This window comes from Delphinapterus leucas, chromosome X (assembly GCF_059928025.1).
Source record: "Delphinapterus leucas isolate spDelLeu-1000000601 "Yukka" chromosome X, BTC_Dleu_Yukka2, whole genome shotgun sequence".
NCBI lineage: Eukaryota > Metazoa > Chordata > Mammalia > Artiodactyla > Monodontidae > Delphinapterus > Delphinapterus leucas.
This window is the reverse complement of record NC_143150.1, coordinates 113876226-113899328: the sequence shown is the minus strand read 5'-3', so window position 1 is coordinate 113899328 and position 23103 is coordinate 113876226. Positions and strand designations below refer to the sequence as shown.

The following is a 23103-nucleotide window of genomic DNA, read 5'->3' as shown; positions in this document are numbered from 1 at the left end:
CCTATAATTTGAATGTTGGTGTGTTTAATGTTGTCCCAGAAGTCTCTGAGACTGTCCTCAGTTCTTTTCATTCTTTTTTCTTTATTCTGCTCTGCAGTAGTTATTTCCACTATTTTATCTCCCAGGTCACTTATCTGTTTTTCTCCCTCAGTTATTCTGCTATTGATCCCATGTAGAGTATTCTTCATTTCATTTATTGTGTTGTTCATCGTTGTTTGTTTCATCTTTAGTCCTTCTAGGTCCTTGTTAAATGTTTCTTGCATTTTCTCTATTCTATTTCCAAGATTTTGCTTCATCTTCACTCTCATTATTCTGAATTCTTTTTCAGGTAGACTGCCTATTTCCTCTTCATTTGTTAGGTCTGGAGGGTTTTTATCTTGCTCCTTCATCTGCTGTGTGTTTTTCTGTCTTCTCATTCTGCTTATCTTACTGTGTTTTGGGCCTCCTTTTTGCAGGCTGAGAGTTCGTAGTTCCCGTTGTTTTTGGTGTCTGTCCCTAGTCGCTAAGGTTGGTTCAGTGGGTTGTGTAGGCTTCCTGGTGGAGGGGACTAGTGCCTGTGTTCTGGTGGATGAGGCTGGATCTTGTCTTTCTGGTGGGCAGGTCCACGTCTGGTGGTGTGGTTTGGGGTGTCTGTGGCCTTATTATGCTTTTAGGCAGCCTCTCTGCTAACGGGTGGGGTTGTGTTCCTGTCTTGCTAGTTGTTTTGCATAGGGTGTCCAGCACTGTAGCTTGCTGGTCGTTGAGTGAAGCTGGGTGTTGTTGTTGAGATGGAGATCTCTGGGAGATTTTGCCCGTTTGATATTACGTGGAGCTGGGAGGTCTCTTGTGGACCAGTGTCCTGAACTTGGCTCTCCCACCTCAGAGACACAGCACTGACTCCTGGCTGGAGCACCAAGAGCCTTTCATCCACACGGCTCAGAATAAAAGGGAGTATAAATAGAAAGAAAGAAAGAGGATAAAATAAAATAAAATAAGGTAAGATAAAATAAAATAAAGTTACTAAACTAAAAAATAATTATTAAGAAAAAACGGACAGACAGAACCCTAGGACAAACGGTGAAAGCAAAGCTACACAGACAAAATCTCACACAGAAGCATACACATACACACTCACAAAAAGAGGAAAAGGGGAAAAAATAATATATCTTGCTCCCAAAGTCCACATCCTCAATTTGGGATGATTCGTTGTCTATTTAAATATTCCACAGATGCAGGGTACATCAAGGTGATTGTGGAGATTTAATCCGCTGCTCCTGAGGCTGCTGGGAAGGATTTCCCTTTCTCTTCTTTGTTCGCACAGCTCCCAGGTTTCAGCTTTGGATTTGGCTCCAACTCTTCGTGCAGGTCGCTTGATGGCGTCTGTTCTTCGCTCAGACAGGACAGGGTTAAAGCAGCAGTGGATTCGGGGGCTCTGGCTCACTCAGGCCGGAGGGAGGGAAGAGTACGGATGCCGGGCGAGCGTGCGACGGCAGAGGCCGGCGGGACGTTGGACCAGCCTGAGGCGCACCGTGCGTTCTCCCCGGGAAGTTGTCCCTGGATCACGGGACCCTGGCAGTGGCACGCTGTACAGGGTCCCGGGAGGGGAGGTGTGGAGAGTAACCAGTGTTCGCACACAGGCTTCTTGGTGGCGGAGCTGCAGCCTTAGCGTCTCATGCCCATCTCTGGGGTCCATGCTGATAGCCGCGGCTCGCGCCCGTCTCTGGAGCTCCTTTAAGCAGCGCTCTTAATCCCCTCTCCTCGCGCACCAGGAAACAAAGAGGCAAGAAAAAGTCTCCTGCCTCTTTGGCAGGTCCAGACTTTTCCCCGGACTCCCTACCGGCTAGCCGTGGTGCACTAACCCCCTGCAGGCTGTGTTCACGCCGCCAACCCCAGTCCTCTCCCTGCGATCCGACCGAAGCCCGAGCCTCAGCTCCCAGCCCCACCTGCCCTGGCGGGTGAGCAGACAAGCCTCTTGGGCTGGTGAGTGCCGGTCGGCACCGATCCTCTGGGCAGGAATCTCCCCGCTTTGCCCTCTGCACCCCTGTTTGCTGTGCTCTCTTCCGTGCCTCCGAAGCTTCCCCCCCACCAGTCCCCATCTCTGCCGGTGAAGGGGCTTCCTAGTGTGTGGCAACTTCTCCTCCTTCACGGCTCCCTCCCACTGGTGCAGGTCCCGTCCCTATTCTTTTGTCTCTGTTTATCCTTCTTTCTTTTGCCCTACTCAGGTACGTGGGGAGTTTCTGGCCTTTTGGGAGGTCTGAGGTCTTCTGCCAGTGTTCAGTAGGTGTTCTGTAGGAGCTGTTCCACAGGTAGATGTATTTTTGATGTACTTGCGGGGAGGAAGGTGATCTCCACGTCTTACTCCTCCACCATCTTGAAGGTTCTCCAGGATAGGCTTTCTATTTTCTATGATTGTGGAGGCTTGGTGAATCCAAAATCTGGTATAGTAGGCCAGCAGGCCGGAGACTCTGGGAAGAGTTGCAACCCAGAAGAAGGTTGCTGGCAGAATCCCAGTTTGTTTCTGTCAAATTTGCAGCGCAATAGATGTGGGGACTCCATTGGGTTTAATGCAGACTTAGGGCAACTATTTGGTAGTTTCCTTTTATATACTAAAGCGTGGGCCTATTTTTCTATTCACCCAAACTGCTCATCATTTCAGCAGGGTGGGAAACGTCCTTGCCACCTACAGTCTTTCATGTCCTGTAGTCCCAGGGTCCCTAGGCATGTGCTGATAACCAGAGAACTTACATCTGAAACAGATCTAAATCTAAATCTCTGGGTTCCTGGCATGGTACCTTGCATGAGAATGATTCTTATCTTCCCAAGCCATTTGTAAGGTCCTGCAAGTCAGGATGTTGTATTATACATTTGATAAGCCTGCCTGCTGTTCGTTCAAGTTCTTAAAGACAGTTATTGGGGTGGCCAAAAAGTTCGTTCGGGTTTTTCTGTAACCTCTTACAGAAAAATTCAAATGAACTTTTTGGCCGACCCAATACTATAAAGAGCATCAGGCTCAGAAGTGCTGGGTTGGCATTCTACTCATAAGATGTGCCTTCTTTTCTTATTTTTTCCTTGTTTTTCTACTATTTTTTATTATGACAATTTAAAAACATATGCAAACGTACCATGATCCAGCTTCAATATTTAGAAACTATTTGCCAATCCTGTCTCATACATACACCCTATTTTCCCTTCTACTTGAATACTGTGAAGCAAGCTGAAAACATCAGATGTATGTTTCCCTAATAGACAACGCTTTTTAAAATTAGGTTTTTAAAAATTATTAAGATATAATTTACATACAGGAAAATTCATCCATTTTAGCAAGAATGTTTTTAACATATCCTCAGTATAATTATAACCCAACTAAAATTAACAGTAATTACTATGCCATCTAATACTTGATCCACATTCAAACTCCCATAATTGGCTCCAACCTGTCTTTTTCAGTTGATTTGTTCACATGAGGATCTCAATATGGTCCACACATTATATTTGGTTTTTGTCTCTTAAGCCTCTTTTGTTTTATAACAGTTCCTGCACTCCTCTTTTTACTTTCATGAAATGAATTTGCTAAAGAATGCAGGCCATTTTCCCTGTAGATTTAACTATGTTCTGGATTTGGCTGATTGTATCATCCTGGTATCATTTAACATGTTTCTCCATCCTTTGTATTTTGTGCAAACTCTTAAGTGCGATGTAGAGGCATGATTAAATTTTGACCCCTTCCTCCACCTTCTTTTTGGTCAAAGATATTTCAGGAGTGCTGTATTACTTCCCATTGCATCCCTTCAGGTGGCACATGAAGACCGGCTGCCCCACTTTTAGTCATGCTAAGATGGATCGGGGGTTTAGGTGCTTTCAGCCTCATCCATTATTTTAAATTTCCTCATCTACCTTTCACATAACAGTTTTAGCAGCCTTAGATGACTGCTGCCTGGATATAGCATTTTATTGGGAATTGCACAATCGTGGTTTTTCTAATATTATCGTCCCTTATATGAATCTATTAGTTGGAGTTCTAAAAAAGAATGTTCCCTTACAGGCTATTCAGTTACTCTAAAATACAGTTCAAACACAAATGGCAGGTTAAATGCTGCATTCATTCACATTATTTACCAATTTACAGAAAAATAAGCTGATTCTGTAGTAAACTCCAAAGGAGCCAGATTGATTTTAGTACTATTATTAATCGTCTTATGTTCACGTGTGTGTCGCACTTATTAGTCCTATGATACTTAAATTATTCCAGTTTTGAAGGTTGGATTTCCCTGTGTTCCTTTAACAGGACCATAACAGACATTGCCTTTTAGATTTCTGGCACTAGATGCCCCAAAGTTCATCTTGTATATTTCCTGCCTCACACCTGAAATCACCCATTTCTCTAAGGAACTCTGGTTTGTTTAACAGGACCTTATATTTAAAGATGACAACTTAGCTGCTAGGGGTAATCATTACTTCTATGCTTCTCTTCAGAGAATTGAGGTAGGAAATTTGTAATTTTTAGAACAAGAAAACTAAATCCTTAGTTCATAGTGATGTTTCAAATTCACATGTAAGATTATAGAGGGTGTATTTATTTAACTCCTTTGATTTTATAGTGTTATCTTTTTTTTCTTATGATCAAAATCTTGGTTCCTAAGGACATTTATACAATGGCCCCCATATAGATTCAAAATAACAATATCCATATTATTTCTAACAATAATATTTTTGAATGCAGTCTAACATTTATTTCTGGTTCTTTTTGTCCTTTGAATAGATACTAGTAGGGACAAAGTATCAAAATACTGTGTTTTAAAGTCACTTAAAATAATTCTTCCTTATGTGTTTATTCTGTGGCTTGATATGTAAAACATTTAAAATATATTTTAAATTTGTAAGGATTAATTTTTTGCTTAATTTTGTTTTAAAATAATATAAACAATTTACATATTTACCAGTTCAAAACTATAGTACGAGTTAGTTTCAGAGAAATATAGAGTCCATATTTTTCCCTTCCAATCTGTACCCTTCCTTGTCTCCTATACTTAAACATTTTTATTGGTTGGCTTACTCTCCATTGTTTCTCTCAAAAAATAAAAATAACACTGCAATACTACTCAGCCATAAAAAGAACAAAATAATGCCATTTGCAGAAACATGGATGCAACTAGAGATTATCATACTAAGTGAAGTAAGTCAGAAAGATGAAGACAAATACCATATGATATCTCTTATATGTGAAATCTAAAATACGACACAAATGAACCTATCTATGAAACAGAAACAGACTCACAGACAGAGAGAACAGACTTGTGGTTGCCAAAGAGGAGGGGGATGGACTGGGAGTTTGGGGTTAGTAGATGTAAACTATTACATATAGAATGGATGGACAAGAAGGTCCTACTGAATAGCACAGGGAACTATATTAAATGTCCTGGGATAAATCATAATAGAAATGAATATAAAAAAGAATGTATATATGTATAACTGAGTCACTTTGCTATACAGCATAAATTAACACAATATTAACACAAAATAAATTCTACAATCAAAAACAATAACACAGGGCTTCCCTGGTGGTGCAGTGGGTGGGAATCTGCCTGCCAATGCAGGGGACATGGGTTCGATCCCTGGCCCAGGAAGATTCCCACATGCCGCGCAGCAACTAAGCCCGTGTGCCACAACTACTGAGCCTGCACTCTAGAGCCCGTGCTCTGCAACAAGAGAAGCCACGACAATGAGAAGCCCGCGCACCACTCGCTGCAACTAGAGAAAGCCCGCGCACAGAACAAAGACCCAACACAGCCAAAAATAAAAACAAATAAATAAATAAATTTATAAAACAAAAACCCCCACAAAACAATAACACACCTGTATGAATGAAATATATCATATAGACTGTTCTTCCCCTTGCATTTCACAGTATATCCTGGAGAGACCACTCCATAGGATATCGAAATCTTTCTCTTTTCTTTATACAGTGGCATAGTACTCCTTTGGGTGGATGTCCTATAGTTTATTCATTCAGTTCCCTCTTGATAAACACTGACTTATTTCAAACTTCCTGCTATTATAAATAGTGTTATAATTAATAGCTGTTTACATGCATCTTTCATATTTTTTCCACTTCTGCCTTGAGACAGATTTCTAGGAGTGAAGTTGCTGGCAAAGGGTAAATGCATACGTAATTTTGTCAGGTATTGTGAACTTGCTACACGCAGTCTTAGGCAACTCATTTCTGTGTCCCTGGTTCTTCATTTGCAAAATAGAAGTAATACGTCCTTCCAAAAATATCATGAGGATCAAACGGACAATGGAAATCAAAGCACCTTGAAAAAATGTAAAGCAATAAACAAATGTAAGCGATTAGAATTAATGAGTAACAATTCATTGTTAGAGGGGATTCATGTAGCCATGCCAATGTCTGGCAATTATCTCATGGACTGAAGTAGAGAGTCAACCTAAGACATAGGGAGAGAGACATAGAAAAAAACTGAGATCTGTGTAAGATGCTATGGGACCATAAGAAAACAATTATTTCCCCAGGTGTGAAGATGTTGAGGAAGCCAACACTGGAGCTGAATTTTGAAGTAGACAAGGAGATTACTAGATGGAGATAATAGGGCATTACAGAATAGGGGGTGGAGAGACTGCACGAGCAATAGAGGAGTGAAATTTTACTGGGAGAGTATTATTATCTAAGTAATTATTATCTTAGAGAACACGTGGTGGGGCTTGTATGAGGAGATGTTAGAGAAATAAGTCAGAGTCAGTATGTAAAGGGTATATTTATGCCATGCAAAGGATTTTCCTCTTTAGAATATATACAGTGTGTGTGTGTGTTGGGGGGTGGTTGACCTAGAAGTTTTCTCAAATCTCATACTTTATATATTCCTCATAAATATGAAAGTAACTGATTATTATCAAATACACACATTATCTATTGTATAAAATGAAATGATATTGGAAACTATTCATAATGAGTTCCTTTTGAAACAAATGTTCCAATGGCCAACTGCAGAAAAATAATTCTTATTATACCAAGTCACATTTTGTCTTTGGTGATACTTTCTAAACACAAAGGGATAAAACAAAACCACATTCCCCCATCTTCTTGCTATCTGGGCGAGTCAACAAACCCAGGGTAGTTGCCTACCAATTCTATTACTAGTTACCTAGCTAAGCCATCTTACAGGTGCATATGCATTTCTAGAATATTAACTGTGAGTTACGGAGGAACCTGAGAGTACAGCCAGAAGCAGGCTCTGCTTTCTCCAAAGCTCCAATGCATTCTTCCTTCTGGGGCTCTGCGGTCTAAGACTACCTAAAGCCTGTTTGCGACTATGTAGAAAATTAGGGAAATATGTACTGGGAGTTGGGATTTTAGGGATGTATTTGTTTTAATAGTTTCATATAGTTTAGTCTTTGGAGTGAAGTAAATCTTTAGTTCTAGTATCAAGAATAAACATGCTGGGCTTCCCTGGTGGCACAGTGGTTAAGAATCCGCCTGCCAACGCAGGGGACACGGGTTCGATCCCTGGTCTCGGAAGATCCCACATGCTGCGGAGCAACTAAGCCTGTGCGCCACAACTACTGAGCCTGCGCTCTAGAGCCCATGAGCCACAACTACTGAGTCTGCATGCCACAACTACTGAAGCCCACGTACCTGGAGCCCGTGCTCTGCAACAAGAGAAGGCACCGCAATGAGAAGCCCGTGCACAGCAATGAAGAGTAGCCCCCGCTCGCCGCAACTAGAGAAAGCCTGCGTGCAGCAACGAAGGCCCAACACAGCCAAAAAAAATTAAAGAAAAAAATAAAATAAATAAATTTATTTTAAAAAAAGAATATGCAATACAAGGAATAGTTGTTTGTCTCTATAAATTTGGTTTCATGAATCTCATGACCCATGTAATCAATTTTTCCCTCTTTGCTTCAATTACCAAGAAGCTTACACCTAAACTTATGGCCTTCTCCAAGGAACTGTACAGGACTTCTTGTATTTGAGATTCTAACTTCCTCTATTTTAAATCCGATTTCTTTATTTTCCTGTTACTTTGTTTTCTGCAATTGTTTCTTGGAATTCTATTTTCCCATGTTCTCTTGGCAATGTTCATATAAGAGAATATATGTAACATATACGCAAATCATAATGCATAATATATTTAACACTCAAGAAATAGATCATTACCCGTACATTGCATCTATGTGCTTTATCCCCAGTCTCACCCCCCTGTAAGTACTGTCCTAAAATTTATCATTCCCTTGTCTGGGTGCAATAGTTTTTATCACATATCTGTATATGCCTAAACAACACATTTCTTAGTTTTTCTTGTTTTAAAGTTTTTTCTATCATAGTGTATATCCAATAAAACTTAAAAATAAATAAATCAAAAGGATATATATATATATATATATATACACACATATATATACATATATATATATGTATGTGGTAAAACACCAAAGAAACAGAAAAGGTACAGTAACAATAGTTCCTTACTCCTTACCTCTCTACCACACTACCATTTTCACAAAACACCTTATTTTAAGTGGTTCTGCTCACAGAATTTATGATGGTAATCTCCATATCTCTAAATAGTATACATATACTTATATTTTGTTACCTATGTAAGATGTGGATTTAGTTTACTAATTTTTCCCTTTCTCTTTCCTCCTCCAAATTTTTTATTAAGCTTAGTTTTCTAATTAATTACATTTGTAACATTAAACAAAATATTCAATCCCCTATTCTGCTAATGTCCATCAGTATCTATTGATCTTTCTCTTTGAGGATATGAACATGCTGACCCTTTCTTCCATGTATCCCATGATCCTCCACTCACATCCTAGCTAATTTGAATTACATACTTAGTTTTATATTACCAAGTTAACATTGAAATTCTTTGCAACTAATGTCAAAATTTCAACAGTTTTTTAATAGGATGATTGTAAAACCTCAAAATCAATAAATAGCATTTTCATTTTTAGGACAGCTTAAATACCTTCAGTACAGGCCAAGTTCTAGTTTGAGATTGCATTTCCTCCATCCTGAGCTCAATGCTATGATCCTTAAGCCATGGCTTAAGGAATGGCTCAAGGGCAAATAGATATTGTCTTCTTATATTTTTCTAACTCCTGGACATCGTAGTACAATTTAGTTTGTTTCACAGTTAGATCATTCATGACTTTTTATATAGTTTTCTGTCCATGCCCCACCCCCTGGAGTCTCAAATGGCCTTTCCTTATTTCTTGCATGATTTAGCTTTATCATCCCCTTCTTTTTTTCCAAGTGCTCAATCATACATTCTATTCTATCAATTTCTTCCACCCCCTATCCTACTACCTGGAAACTTTCCTCCTAGAGTCTCTATCTACTAGATCCAAACTGGATCAGTTGTTCTGCATGCCTACCAAACTGCTGTCATGTTGAGATGTCACTTCAGCACTCTCTTGAGTTGGAGCCAGTGTCCCAGTTCCCATACATTCCTCCTTATTGGTTTATCCTTAAAATTTTTTTTTTCTTTTTTGGCAGAGTACATCCTCGAGACACATTTTAGAAAAGGTGTATAGGAAATAAAATTTATGAATCCTTGGATGTTTTTATTCTTTCTTCACATTTGATTTATGTTTTTCTCAGTATAGGAACATGGGCTATAATTTTGAAAGAACTGCTCCATCATCATCTAGGATGCATGTAGTATGGCTCCGGAATCTTAATACTATTCTGATTATTCATATTCCTTCTTAGGTAACTTTTATAAGTACCCTTTTAAAGTCTGTCCCATTGGCGTACCTTCATGAAGTCATTTTTTGAAATCTCTCATTCTTTTCATGACCTCCTCTCCCATTTTCTTCACTCTTACAGGTTTATTACTTTTCTATAACTTTCCCCCTATTCTTTTAGAAAGAAATCTAGAGGGATGCGAGACAAAGATACATTCCATAGTCTACCATCTCAAATCTCCATCACTTATTTTCAATATATTATGTTGTCATACTGCATTCACCTTGTCAGGTGCCTACACTTCTCTTTGGAATGAATAAGGATAAAATATTTATGCAGTCATTCAATACGTTTCTAAAAGTTGAGGGCAGATGAGATGTTCCCTAATTCAGACTAATACATTTTTAATTACATAATCTTGGAAAATATTGGAGTATTGATTCCCTGGGCTAGCTAAGAATAATTACAGACCCATGGGACTCCCAAAGGGTAACAGTTCAACATCCAAAGGGAAGGATGGGATCAAACAGCTGCAAGCAATGAAAAATCTTAAAAGCACCAAGGCAACTGTGATGATGCAAAGTGTTATTGCAGCGATAACTGATGATAGAATAATTTCTGCTAAATATAGTTGTGAATTATTTTGCCCAAGGCTCCTCTTGGACTGACAGTCAGATCCTGTCTTGCCTGAGGCAAACAGATAATTAGCAATGGCCAGAGATATTTGGGCAACAACCTGTAGTGGAAAAGAAGGAAGGAACACCCAAAGGAAGTAAAAAGGCCCATTAAAAGTTTCTGGTTTATGAAATACAAGTTACACGGCCTGGCATATCTAATTAGCTCCCACGGTGATAGACCTCATTACATTCTACGTACCGTCTGAGGTCACCATACTTGACATTCAAAGAATTGTTAAAACTTCAAAGACAGCTTGTTTTACTTCCTTACCTTTGGCACCCCGGTAGGCCTCCACAGAGAGCTGCCATTTTACGTTCTCACAGGAAGCGGTACAACTTGAATACTTGCATCGTGGAAGTAAATGTCAAGGATGGACTTTGAACATGGCCACCAACCACTCCTATTCTGCTTGTTTCAGGTGAGGAAGACCTCTTGCCTACGGGATGGGTAGGTCTGTGGGAATACAAAGGATGAGTAGTCTTAGCCTTCTTTCTTTTACCAAGTTTTCTGAGTACTACCTGATAAGTTTCGGGCTTTGTGCAAGGCATTGGGAAGAAAATGGTCAAGACATGGATAGGTCATGGATACCCTTCCCCTTGTATACAAGTAGTAGCTTGGCTTTTTATGCACCCTTCCCACAAAGAAAGACAATACCTTAATTTAAGAAAACCCATAGCCTCCATCTTTCTAAAACCAGACACCTGCAAGGCCAGGATAGGCATTCCCATATTCCCTCCAGCATCATCAACACAGTTGTCTTTCCATTTGGTTTATCTCTGAGAGTTTCTGGGAACCTTGGCAAAGGATAGGTCCTATTGTTCTATAGCCCCACTTGGGAAGAAAGGAAGGGATAAAAGAGGGAGAAAGGGCAGAGGAAAGAAAAAGTTGTATACACTAAAACAGACACACCAGATTCAAATTAATTTATTCATTTGGCGAATATTTATTGAGATCTAACTTTGTATTAGGGCCTGTTTTGTCGTATGGATTTAGAAGTTAAAATAGGGGCTTCCCTGGTGGTGCAGTGGTTAAGAATCCTCCTGCCAATGCAGGGGACATGGGTTTGAGCCCTGGTCCGGGAAGATCCCACATGCCGCAGAGCAACTAAGCCCCTGCGCCACAACTACTGAGCCTGTGCTCTAGAGCCCGTGAGCCTCAACTACTGAAGCCCACACGCCTAGAGCCCGTGTTCTACAACAAGAGAAACCACCGCAATGAGAAGCCTGCACACCACAACGAAGAGTAGCCCCCGCTCGCCGAAACTAGAGAAAGCCTGCGCGCAGCAACAAAGACCCAAATCAGCCAAAAATAAATAAATTAATTAATTAATTTTAAAAGAAGTTAAGATAGACAAAAATCTCTGTCTTCATGGAGCTTGCATTCGAATTGGGAAGAGGCAGATAATATAAAGACACATAGGTAAAACACACACTATGTAAGACAGTGATAAGGGCTTAAAAGGAAAACAAAGAAACAAAGAGAAACAGGAAGTGCCGAGGAGAGGGAGGTGCAGTTTTTTTATGTGTGTTCAAGAAAACTGTCAGGGAGAAGATGACATTTGAGTAATGTATGGAAGGAAGAGAAGCAATGCATGTAAATAATATAAATAGTTGGGAGTAAAATGCTCTAGGTAGTGTGATGAAACAAGTGCAAAGGCTCAGAGGTATTTTCAATGGATACTGAGTCAGTGTAACTATGTTAGAATGAGAGAAGGTGAGAAAAGTAGATGATGGAGTCAGACAGGAAATGAAAATCTAGATCATGTAGGGCCTTGTAGGCCCTTTTAAGTACTCTGACTCTGGGATAAGTGAGAGCCATTGAATCTCAAGAGTGTCATGACCTATCTGATTTAGGTTTTAAGGGATTATTGTGTAAGGGTGGAAAGGCTAATGCAAATGAACATAATGGAAACTTGCGCCACAAGGACAATAGCAAGAAGAAGAGAAAGAAACATCTCATCATTAAAAATAGTGTTATTTAGGGCTTCCCTGGTGGCGCAGTGGTTAAGAATCTGCCTGCCAATGCAGGGGACACGGGTTCGAGCCCTGGCCCACATGCCGTGGAGCAACTAAGCCTGTGCGCCACAACTACTGAGCCTGCGCTCTAGAGCCCGTGAGCCACAACTACTGAGCCCGCGTGCCACAACTACTGAAGCCCACGCGCGTAGAGCCTGTGCTCTGCAGCAAGAGGCCACCGCAATGAGAAGCTTGCGCACCGCAATGAAGTGTAGCCCCACTCACCGCAACTAGAGAAAGCCCGTGCACAGCAACGAAGACCCAACGCAGCCAGAAATAAATACATAAATTTATAAAAATAAAAAAATAAAAATAGTGTTATTTATGCTTTCTCAAGAGGACTGTAAAATTTTGACACCACTTACAAATCTCTGATGCCCAGAGAATGTTACTCTGGATTCCTAAGAGAGAGAAAAATTAAGGATCAATGAGCTCAAAATGGCTGAATTTGGACCCATGGATAGCCTTTCCCAAGAAGTCACATGATTTTGTACCTCAGACTTAATTTTCTCCTTCAGCATATGATGAAGCACATCTTTAACAGGGTGTGACAACTGACAAGAGAATTAAACTGATGCAAATTAAAACTTTAACAATAACATTACATGGAGCTTAAAATCCTTTGCACTTTTGACACTGAATTTATGCTAGCTACTAAAAATCACTAGACTAAAAGGTCCTTACAGAACTACCAGTCAAGGACAATCCATTGTCTTTACAAGAAAAATAATACAGAAATTCTTAGTATCAGTAATAGACAGAGTTGATGAGCTGAGGATAGAAGCTTTATATCTCTTTAATCAAACCACAGGATAAAGTTTAAAATTACAGTTCATTACTAGGGAAGACAGCAACTCTGATTGAATCTGGAATAAAGCACATATATGGCTTTTATATTATCTAAGGAATATATGTATGACTTGCCTTTACCTTGTTATCCATGAAGAATTTAGAGCTTATCTCCTTCAAAACAGAACAATGAATAATAACTAGTATTAGGAGCTGAAATGTTACATGTAAGGCAATGTTCCCTTTCACTCCCTATTTTAGTGCAGTTGTAACAAACCTGCCAATGGTCAACCTGTTGCCATATTTGAATCAGTATTGCACATTTAAATTACTTTCTCATTTTGTTATTAATGCTAAACTTATCACTGTGGCTTTCATCAATCTCTAGCAAAATGCAGGGCTAAGACAGAGGTACCAAGGTACTAATAGGACAGCTATTATTTTGGCTGAGCTCCGCATTCCTACTTCCAACTACATAATGGACACTTTCATGTAGAATTCTCACAAGTATCTCAACTCAACAGCATATCCAAAAGTCCCCTAGTTCCAGTTAAAGGGATTGCCAATCTCAAACATCAAAATTAGCATCACCTTTCTTACCCTCACAACCAATGAGCCATTATATTCTGTCAATTCCATCTCAAAAATATCTTTAAAATTCCCGCTGGCTCCATAATAACGCATCAAGATAATGGTAAAGCATATTTTTTACTTCCTTGTCTGTATTTCAGAAGTTACTGCTTTTATAGCCACACATTTGATTATGTTACTTCTCCTCTCAGAAACTTTGTCTGTGTTCATTGCCTTAATAATAGAATTGTGTTCCTTAATCTTGGGTTCAAAACTCTCTAGAACTTGACCCCAAAGACTTTTCCATCCTTTATGTCTGTCCTAGGTAAATGATACCCAGACACCCTCATTTTTTCCCAGAATAGTTCTTCAATCTTCTTTCCCTTACTTAACCCTGAAGCTTCTCTAAAAATTCATTTCAGTAAAGGGCCAGAGAGTAAATATTTTAGGCTCTGTGGGCCATGTGGTCTCCATCGCAATTACTCAGCTCTGCCCCTGTGGCATGAAAGCAGCCAAAGATAATACATAAACAAATTAGCATGGCTGTATCCCAATAAAACTTTAATTACAAAAGCGGGCACAGGCTAGAATTAGGCCCGTGGGTCCTGATTTGCTGGCCAATGACCTAGATCATAGTACAAAGTGACAATTCTTTTATCAAGCAAGCATCAAGTGACCGTTCTATTGCTCACAAATCATGAGAAGTTACAAAATATCTAATACTTTGAAAATTTCAAACATATTTTGGAATGTGTACATGTACTTTCATTAAAAATAGAAACAAACAAACAAAAATAGAAACAAGAAGACAAGATAGGGAGGAAAGTACATCCAACATTGTTAGTGACTATGCATCTGGAAATTCCTTTTCCCCAAACTGTACAGAAAGCTATTTCTCAGAAATATTTAACAAAATATAATGCAGGTTAAGAGATTAATTTGCCAGTAAACATATTTCAATTCAATTTGGAATCCATGATGGTAGTTGTGGTCCCTGAGGTTCTCTGTTACATTTCTGTACATATATTCTTTGATTTATAGCTCCCTAAATTTTCTCTCCTATACCCCCCCTTTTTTTTTTTTTTGCGGTATGCGGGCCTCTCACTGTTGTGGCCTCTCCCTTTGCGGAGCACAGGCTCCGGACGCGCAGGCTCAGCGGCCATGGCTCACGGGCCCAGCCGCTCCGCGGCACGTGGGATCTTCACGGACCGGGGCACGAACCCGTGTCCCCTGCATCGGCAGGCGGACTCTCAACCACTGCGCCACCAGGGAAGCCCCTCTCCTATACCCTTTTAATTGGTTTACTGGGTTGCAAAGGATTTTAGTTTGTACACACAAATACATTTGCCATTGTTTGTATTGCTCTTAGTAGTCTGTGAATTTCTACAGCCTACACATTATATGAATTTTACAATTTAAAAATGATGTATGGAGAAATCGAGTAATCAGAAGAGCACAAACAACTTTGTAAAAGAGGAAAAAAGTTGGATGATTTATGCTATCTGATTTCAAGATTTACTGTCAAGTTACAGTAGCTAAGACTTGCAGTATTGTTGTAATGTTAGACAAACAAATAAACAGAGTACAGAAACAGACCTACACATATATGATAAATTGATTTTTGACAAAGATACAAAGGTAATTCAATGGATAAGTGATAGCATTTTCAACAAATGGATGAATGGCGTAGGAATAATTGGACATTTGTAAGACAAAGAGAGAAAGAAAGGAAAGAAGGAAGGAAGGAAGGAGGAGAGGGAGGGAGGGAGGAAGAAGGAAGCAAAGAGAGAGAAAGAGGAACCTCAGCTCTTTTCTCATACAATATACAAAAATTAACTTGTAACACTTCAGTATGAAACTTCCACATGAAAACATAGAAGACATTTTTCTGCCTTTGAGTTAGGCAAAGATCTGTTATATAAAATATAAAAATAACAAAACAAAATTAAAATTGATCAATTGAACATCATAAAATTAAAAATATCTGTTCTTTGAAAGCCATTTCTTAATTCTCTGAAAGAATTAAATAGATTGGGAGAAAATATTTGCAAACACCTATCTGACAAAAGACATATCTAGAATATATAAAGAACTCTCTCAACTCAATAATAAGAAAATAAATAATGATTTAAAATGTCCGAAAATTTGAATAAACATTTCATGGAAGAAGAGATATGGATAAGAAATAAGCATATGCAACATTAGTCATTAGGGAAATGAAAAACACAACCACAATGTGATACCATTACAGTCCTATTAGAATGGCTAAAATTCATACAAAACAAAACAACCCAACAAAACCTGTCAATGCCAAGTGCTGATGGAAATGTGGAGCAACTAGAATTTTCTAGATGTGGAGCAACTGGAACTCTCATACTTTGCTAACAGGAACGCAAAATGGTACAACTACTTTAGAAAACAGATTGGCAGTTTCTTACTACTAGGTATTTACCCAGAAAGGTGAAAATATGTGTCTACACAAAGATTTGTACGCAAGTGTCTACAACAGTTTTATTCATAACCGCAAAATACTGGAAACAATTCAAAAGTCTATCAGTCAATGAATGGATACATTCACGCAATGGAATAATAGCAATAAAAAGGAATGAACTACTGATACATGCAACAACATGGGTGCATGTCAAAAGCACTCTACTAAGTGAAAACACAAAAGGCTATATAACTATGATTCCAGTTATATGACATTTTGGTAAAGGTGAAGATATGAAGACAGAAATCAGATCAGTGGTTGCCTCAGGCTGCAGGTGGGAGGAGGGAACTGAGTACAAAAGAAGATAAGAGAACTTCTTAGGAGTGATGAAAATATTCCATACCCGGAACGTGGTGGTGGTTACACAATGAATATGTTTGTCAAAACTCACTGAACTGTTTATCTAAAAAAGGATGAGTTTTACTCTATATGAATTATACCTCAATAAACCCAACTTTAAAAAGATGATATTACTCTGAGGAACACTCTATCCCTAAACCTTTATGAATTTCCTCTGAATTTTTATACAGTCATGAGTCTCTTTCTTGAGCACCTAATCTATGCATGGTTTCATTCTATATCCATGCTTCAGTGATCAGACACAATTTTCCTTCATTAATTTTTCTTTCATCGTAGTTTCCTGGATCATTTTTTGAAATTTCTTCCCATGAGTGAACTCAGGAATTTACATATTTACTTTCTTGGTAAGTTCTAAATTCAGAGTTTGATGAGAGTCTGCTTTCCAAGTCTGTACCTGAGCATTAAAGTAAATGGTTCATGTCTTAAAACTCCCTAACTCTCATACATCCTGAAGCCTTACTGCAGAATTGCATTCTTTAACCATGCCCCCAGTTAATAAAGTGCTTTTGGCACTTCAGTTATTAAAATACATGGGTTTGAGGAGGATTTAAAATAGACTTTGCTAATATTTAAAATTCCCCTTTATATTTAATAATCCAAGTTCAATGATAGTGTTGGCTATTGGAAAATTCAAGTAAACCTGAGGACCCAAAATCTGGCATCTCTCCCTTCGATGGAGAATTCTAAATGACAGTTATAGGCAGAAGGGTTTACAATGTCTCACAACTTCTTTAGAACAGAGCATTGTTAACATGGACATAACTTCAGAAATAAAGGAGACAAACCCTGTTATTGTGCATTGAAAATATTTGCATTCCACCCATGTTACACTTCAGGATTAAAGAACTTTGGCAATGACATTACCCTTTCCAAACCTGAACCTAATTTACCAAGCAGTTAGAGTGACAAAGTAGAAAGCATAGGATTTGTAGTTCATTTGCTCTGTCCACAGATCTGGGTCTCTGTGTAAAGTCTGCAAAATTAAAAGCACAATCAAACTAGATGTTTAAAGAGTAATGGTGCATGCTGTATCTCTGAGATGCCACATAAAATCAAGGGCCTTGGGGAAGTTGTTAAGTAAGGAGTATTGATTTAAATTACTTAACAATAGCAAGAGTAAACATACTTTTGCCTCGAAGATTTTTCTTTCTTTTTAAAATAAAACGTCAGTGATTTGCCAATAGACACGTTCATTCCAAAAACTTAAATGCCAACAGTATCAACAGCATAAACATGAACGTAATATATCTTTCAGAAAGTAAATGTTTCCAAAAACTTTGTGACATACACATTTTGGAATAGTTATGATTTTGTCTGAGATATATATAAATACACACATACACATATTTAACCACTTATGGGACTCCTGAAAAAAAATAGTAACTCTAAGATATTTTTACCAAAATGAAATATGAATAATAGTACACTTTTATTGAGGAACTTTTATTGTAGATTAATATTAATCAAAAGTATGTCATAATTAGAAAACAAGGAGAAACAAAAAAATAATTTGTAGTTCAATGATTAGATATAGCCATTTATTTCTTCATTAATTCTGCAAATACCTACTGAATGTGTTCTATGTGCCAGGCAGTGTTTTAGGCACTGCAGGTTCAGCAGTAAACGAAATATATTCAAAATTTCCTGTCCTTATGGGGTTTACAGCAACCTTTACCATTTTGTTGTATAGCCTTCAAGAATTCAGATATATGTATCGATATATATATATTACACACACACATACATACATACACACACAAAGACAAAAGCATAGTGTTATTCTGTAGGTATTATTTGTAACCTGTTTTTTAAGACTACACGACTGTGATCTTTTAAAAAATTTTTTACTGTGGTAAAATCACTTAACATGAGATCTGCCCTCCTGACAAAATTTTAAGTGTACAGTACAGTAATGTTAACTACAGGCACCATGTTATACAGCAGGGCTCTAGAATGTATTCATCTTACATAACTGAAACTTTATACCCATTGATTAGCAACTTCTTTTCTTACCACCAAATATACACTGATACCTTTTTTCTCAATGACTTCATTATATACCATTATATGGGTCATCCTAAATTATTTAACAATCCCCTCTCATTGGACATTTAGTTTGTTTCACTTTTTTGCATTATAAATGGTGCTACGGTAATATGTAAGCATGACTATTATAGTATATGTTATAATTATATACATATATACACACGTCCAGTTTTTTTTTTATCATGGTCAATTCCTAGAAGTGAACATTTTGTTTCATAGGGTATTAACAATTTTGAGGCCTGTATGACTTTTCTCTATGATTTGTTCTTTTCTGAAATAGAAAAGCAGAAAGCCAAGTATAGCATATGTGCTTCATTCAAGTGAAAACTCTAAACAGTATGCCTAGAGTAGTGTTTATCCTCTGAGGTTGTCGTGATGATGCCAGTGTCTTAGAATACCAGTACGACGATCAAAAGGGTAGATCAGGAATGAAAACCAGTGGTTTTGAGCTTCTTTTCCACAAGGATAACCAAGCTTTAGATTAAAAAACCAAATTAACTGATACGTTTTGAACATTTCAATGTACATTTCAGACAAAACTTCATTAGACTTCCATTCCAAGTAATATCCTTGAATTCTTCTTTGCTGTAACAGCAGGGAAGCATCCCAGCTTTCAGAGTTAGTTTTCCTATAATCATTCTTAAAATGCCTATAAACCATTTTATTATCGAAAGTATTTATAAAACATAAACTATAATCTCAAATTTTAAAAATGACATGAACTTTTTCTTTAGGACATCTGATTTTCTAAATACCTCTGGAAAGTTTAGAATAAAATTTGCTTGCTCTAACATAATGTTTTATTCTGCCTACAAGATGTCCTCTTATTATATATGATTTTAAGAGCCAAATTGATCAATCTTTTTTTTTGTTATATTTTCTAGCTCCTCATTCATAAATTCTGTATGTCATTTATGGGAAAATAAGTCGCTAATCATATAAAATCAACAAATACAGGTTTATGGTAAGAAACTAAGATATACCAAAGTAGAAAGGCAAACTTGAGAAAAGTTTGACTTCATATGACAGTTAAAAACATTTAAAAAACCATTTATAATTTAATAGATTTCTTTCTGAATACAGATTTGTAGTAAGAAATCAGCTACAATCAATGATATGAACAAATTATTCTACTTGTTTTAACTCAACAGGATAAAGTGGAAATGTGAGAATTATAGTGATCCTTAAATTCAGCTTGATCTTTCAAGGTGTTCAGCATTCCCTGATTCCTCACCTAGGTCATAGCAGGGGAGAGATATGATGAATACTTGCACAGATATAACTGCCTGTATAGTGTTCCTCTAGTTTATAGCATTGTTTGTTCCATATCCTATGGATTTATGTAGATTTTGTAACACGCAGTTCCTCATCTAAGAGCTGGTTGCCAAGTTAACATCAGAAGGATTCCAGGACCAAAAGCTTTCCTTCTTCACAGAGAATTAATTTTTGCCTCATAAGACTTAAGACTTAATAGCTACTCTACCAAGCTGCACAAAAATGTGGTTTGTGAGAGACATCCTCGAAAATATTTAGGGATTTAAAAATTATTATTATTATTGTATTATTATTATTATTATTATTTTTACTGGGTGCTGAGAACTACTCTAGGGATACGTGCAGGGAAGAAACCTCTAGGATTCTTTTTCATAGTGTGGGCTCTCTTCAATTCCACTCTCCTTGTGGCTCTACTTTTGTTGGGCTTTATTAAAAAATCAAAGTAAAATGAAAAGTATGCAACAGTATTTGTGTAGTTTTAATTACATCTCTGTTACTATGACTGAAATTGAGAACTTTTTACAAGGTAAGGGTCATTTGTGTTACGTTTTCTGTGAACTATTGCTAATATCTTTTGCTCTTTTTAAAAAAAATCAGACTGTTGATATTTTGCCACTCAATTTTTAGAAACTCTTTAAATGTGAGAGATATAATTTATGATATTATTTAACATATTTTTCCCAGTTTGTAGTTTGCGTGTGGTATTTTATTTTTCTGTTCAACAGCTTTATGAACTATTTATCTATATATCTATATCTCTATCTTTCTAATCAAATTATCAGTCTTTCCTTTTATTGCTTCTGTATTTTTAATCATCGGAAATGTCACAGGTTTGGTTTCCCAGGAAGCTGACTCTGAGATGGAAACTATAGTGCTGGACTTTATTAAAGAATCTGTCTTAGTCAGCTCTGGCTGCTATAATAAATACCACAGAAGGGGTGGCTTAAATAACAAACCGTTGTTTCTCACAGCTCTGGAAGCTGAGAAATCCAAGACCAAGGTGCCAGCAGACTTGGTTCTTGGTGAGAGTCCTATACCTGGCTTCCAGATGGTTTCCATCTCTCTGTACCCACATGACCTCTTTGTATGCATGCAGAGAGAGAGCTCTGGTCTATCTTCCTCTTCTTACAATGACACTAATACCATTATGGGGCTCCACTCTTAAGACCTCATTTAAGCCTAAGTATTTCCCAGAGCCTCAATCTCCTAAAACCATAATCTTGGAGGTTAGGGATTCAACATACGAATCATAGAAGGAACACAAGCATTCAGTCCATAACAGACTCCTTGGGACTAACAGGTGTGGATCAAAAGGACTCCCAACACTAGGGTAATAAGCTCTTTATCCCTGAAGAGGATCTAGGTGGCACATCAAAGCATTTACCATGGGAAATTCTCTCCACTCCAAGAAATGAAACAAAGGGATAAAACAACACAGCTAATAAGGTATCCATCTATGGCTTCTTATACTACTTGAATAGTTTTATTTGGTACATTAAATCTCTGATCCATTTGAAATGGTGTGACAAACTGAGCCAATGTTATATTTTCATACTTTCAGTGGTCCCAGTAATATATTAAAAAGATGATTTGAAAAGCTATCCATTATTCTAAAAGTCTAAATTTCCATATATGTTTAGGTCTGCTTCTGGATTTCTTTTTTGTTCTATTATATCCGCTCATGTGCTAATACCACATCATTTTAATTATTTAGGTGTTGTAATGTGTTTTAAACCTTTCACTATCCATTTCTTTTTTTTTTTTACTTTTAAGTCTTTCCCAGATATTTTTCCTAGATAAACTTTATAACTAACTTGTCTAACTATAGAAAATTGTATTTTATTTGGATTTCATTAGATTCATAGATCAACTTAGGGAAAACTGACATAAATCAACTTTGGAAAAGCTGATATCTTTATTATGTTGTGTTCTCCTTTCAATGAAGATGATATATCCTTCTAAATGCTCAGATCTATTAGGTCTTTCAAGAATATTTTATAGTCTATAAGGGTTTTGTGCCCCTTTCTTGTTATGTTTATGCTTAGGTTTAAAAAAATGTTTTGACTTCCTATTATAAATGGAATCTCCTCTTACACTATTTTCTAACTGGTTATCGTTCAGGTTCCCTGCTTTATTAAGTAATTAATAATTTAAATCTACTTTAAAATTATTTTAGTTCTTTTAAAATTTTATACTATTGATATAAAAAATCTCCAACATATACAAAATTGAGAAAAGTGAATGATAAATCCCCATGTGCCCATTACTAGATGTGACAATTATCACTTCATTACTAATCTTATTTCATCTAAAACCCAACCTACTTCCTGCCTCCTAGATTATATTGAAGCAAATCCAAGGTATCATATCATGTAATCTCTATGTATTTCAGTATATTTTTCCAAAAGATAAGTAGTCTTTTTAAAACATAGCTTCAATGCTGTTAGTCCACCAAAAGCCCCCAACTATAATAATTCCATATTATCATATTATTATCAAATATTTAGTCAATGATTAAACTTCTCCAATTATCTCATCAATTTTTTGGAAGTTTGTTTATGCCAATCAGCATACAAATAATGTCCACACATTGCAATTGATTGATATATTTCATTTAATCTATAGGTTACCTCTCCATCTCTTTTTTTTTCCCTTGCACTTTATTTCTTGAAGAAACTGGATCATCTGTTCTGTATAGTTTTTCATAGTTTTGCTGACTGCGTTCCTGTAGTATTTTTAAGCATGTTCCTCTCCTCACTGAATTTCATGTAAATTAATAGTGTGAACAAGAGGCTTCATTACACTCAGATTTGATTTTTTTTTTTTTTGGTTAAGAATATTTCCTAAGTGCTATAGTGAATTTCCATGAGGGGCACATAAGGTCTGATTGTATCTGTTTTAAATCTAATAATTCATTAGACTTTGCAAATTGATAATATTCTAATTTTACCACTCTTATTTATTAGCTAGAAATCTTCTATAAAGAGTAACTTTTCTTTATCATCTATTTGATTACACTGAAATACAGTTCATAGAGGAATGGTAGAATAAATGCTTGATTCTTCTTCTTTATAACAGCTTTTAAAATTATGTGTTATATTTGTAGTACGCTCCAAAGGTGACCAATAAGCGGATTCATGTATTAAACATATTTGATGTATTTAAATCCCTTGTAAATTTTCCCATTTTGGGTG

The 23103-nt window shown here is 37.2% G+C and overlaps 1 protein-coding gene across 1 annotated transcript in view; it reads right to left on the bottom strand.

Annotated features, from left to right (window-relative positions):
- Positions 1 to 23103, bottom strand: part of LOC111167507 (uncharacterized) — a 457471-nt gene that overhangs the window by 256457 nt on the left and 177911 nt on the right. The window contains exons 4-5 of the mRNA XM_089904683.1: positions 10634 to 10816; positions 7628 to 7723 (exon numbers count right to left, since the gene is read on the bottom strand). The gene's annotated coding sequence lies outside the window, so the exon portion shown is untranslated. The remainder of the gene's footprint in view (positions 1 to 7627; positions 7724 to 10633; positions 10817 to 23103) is intronic.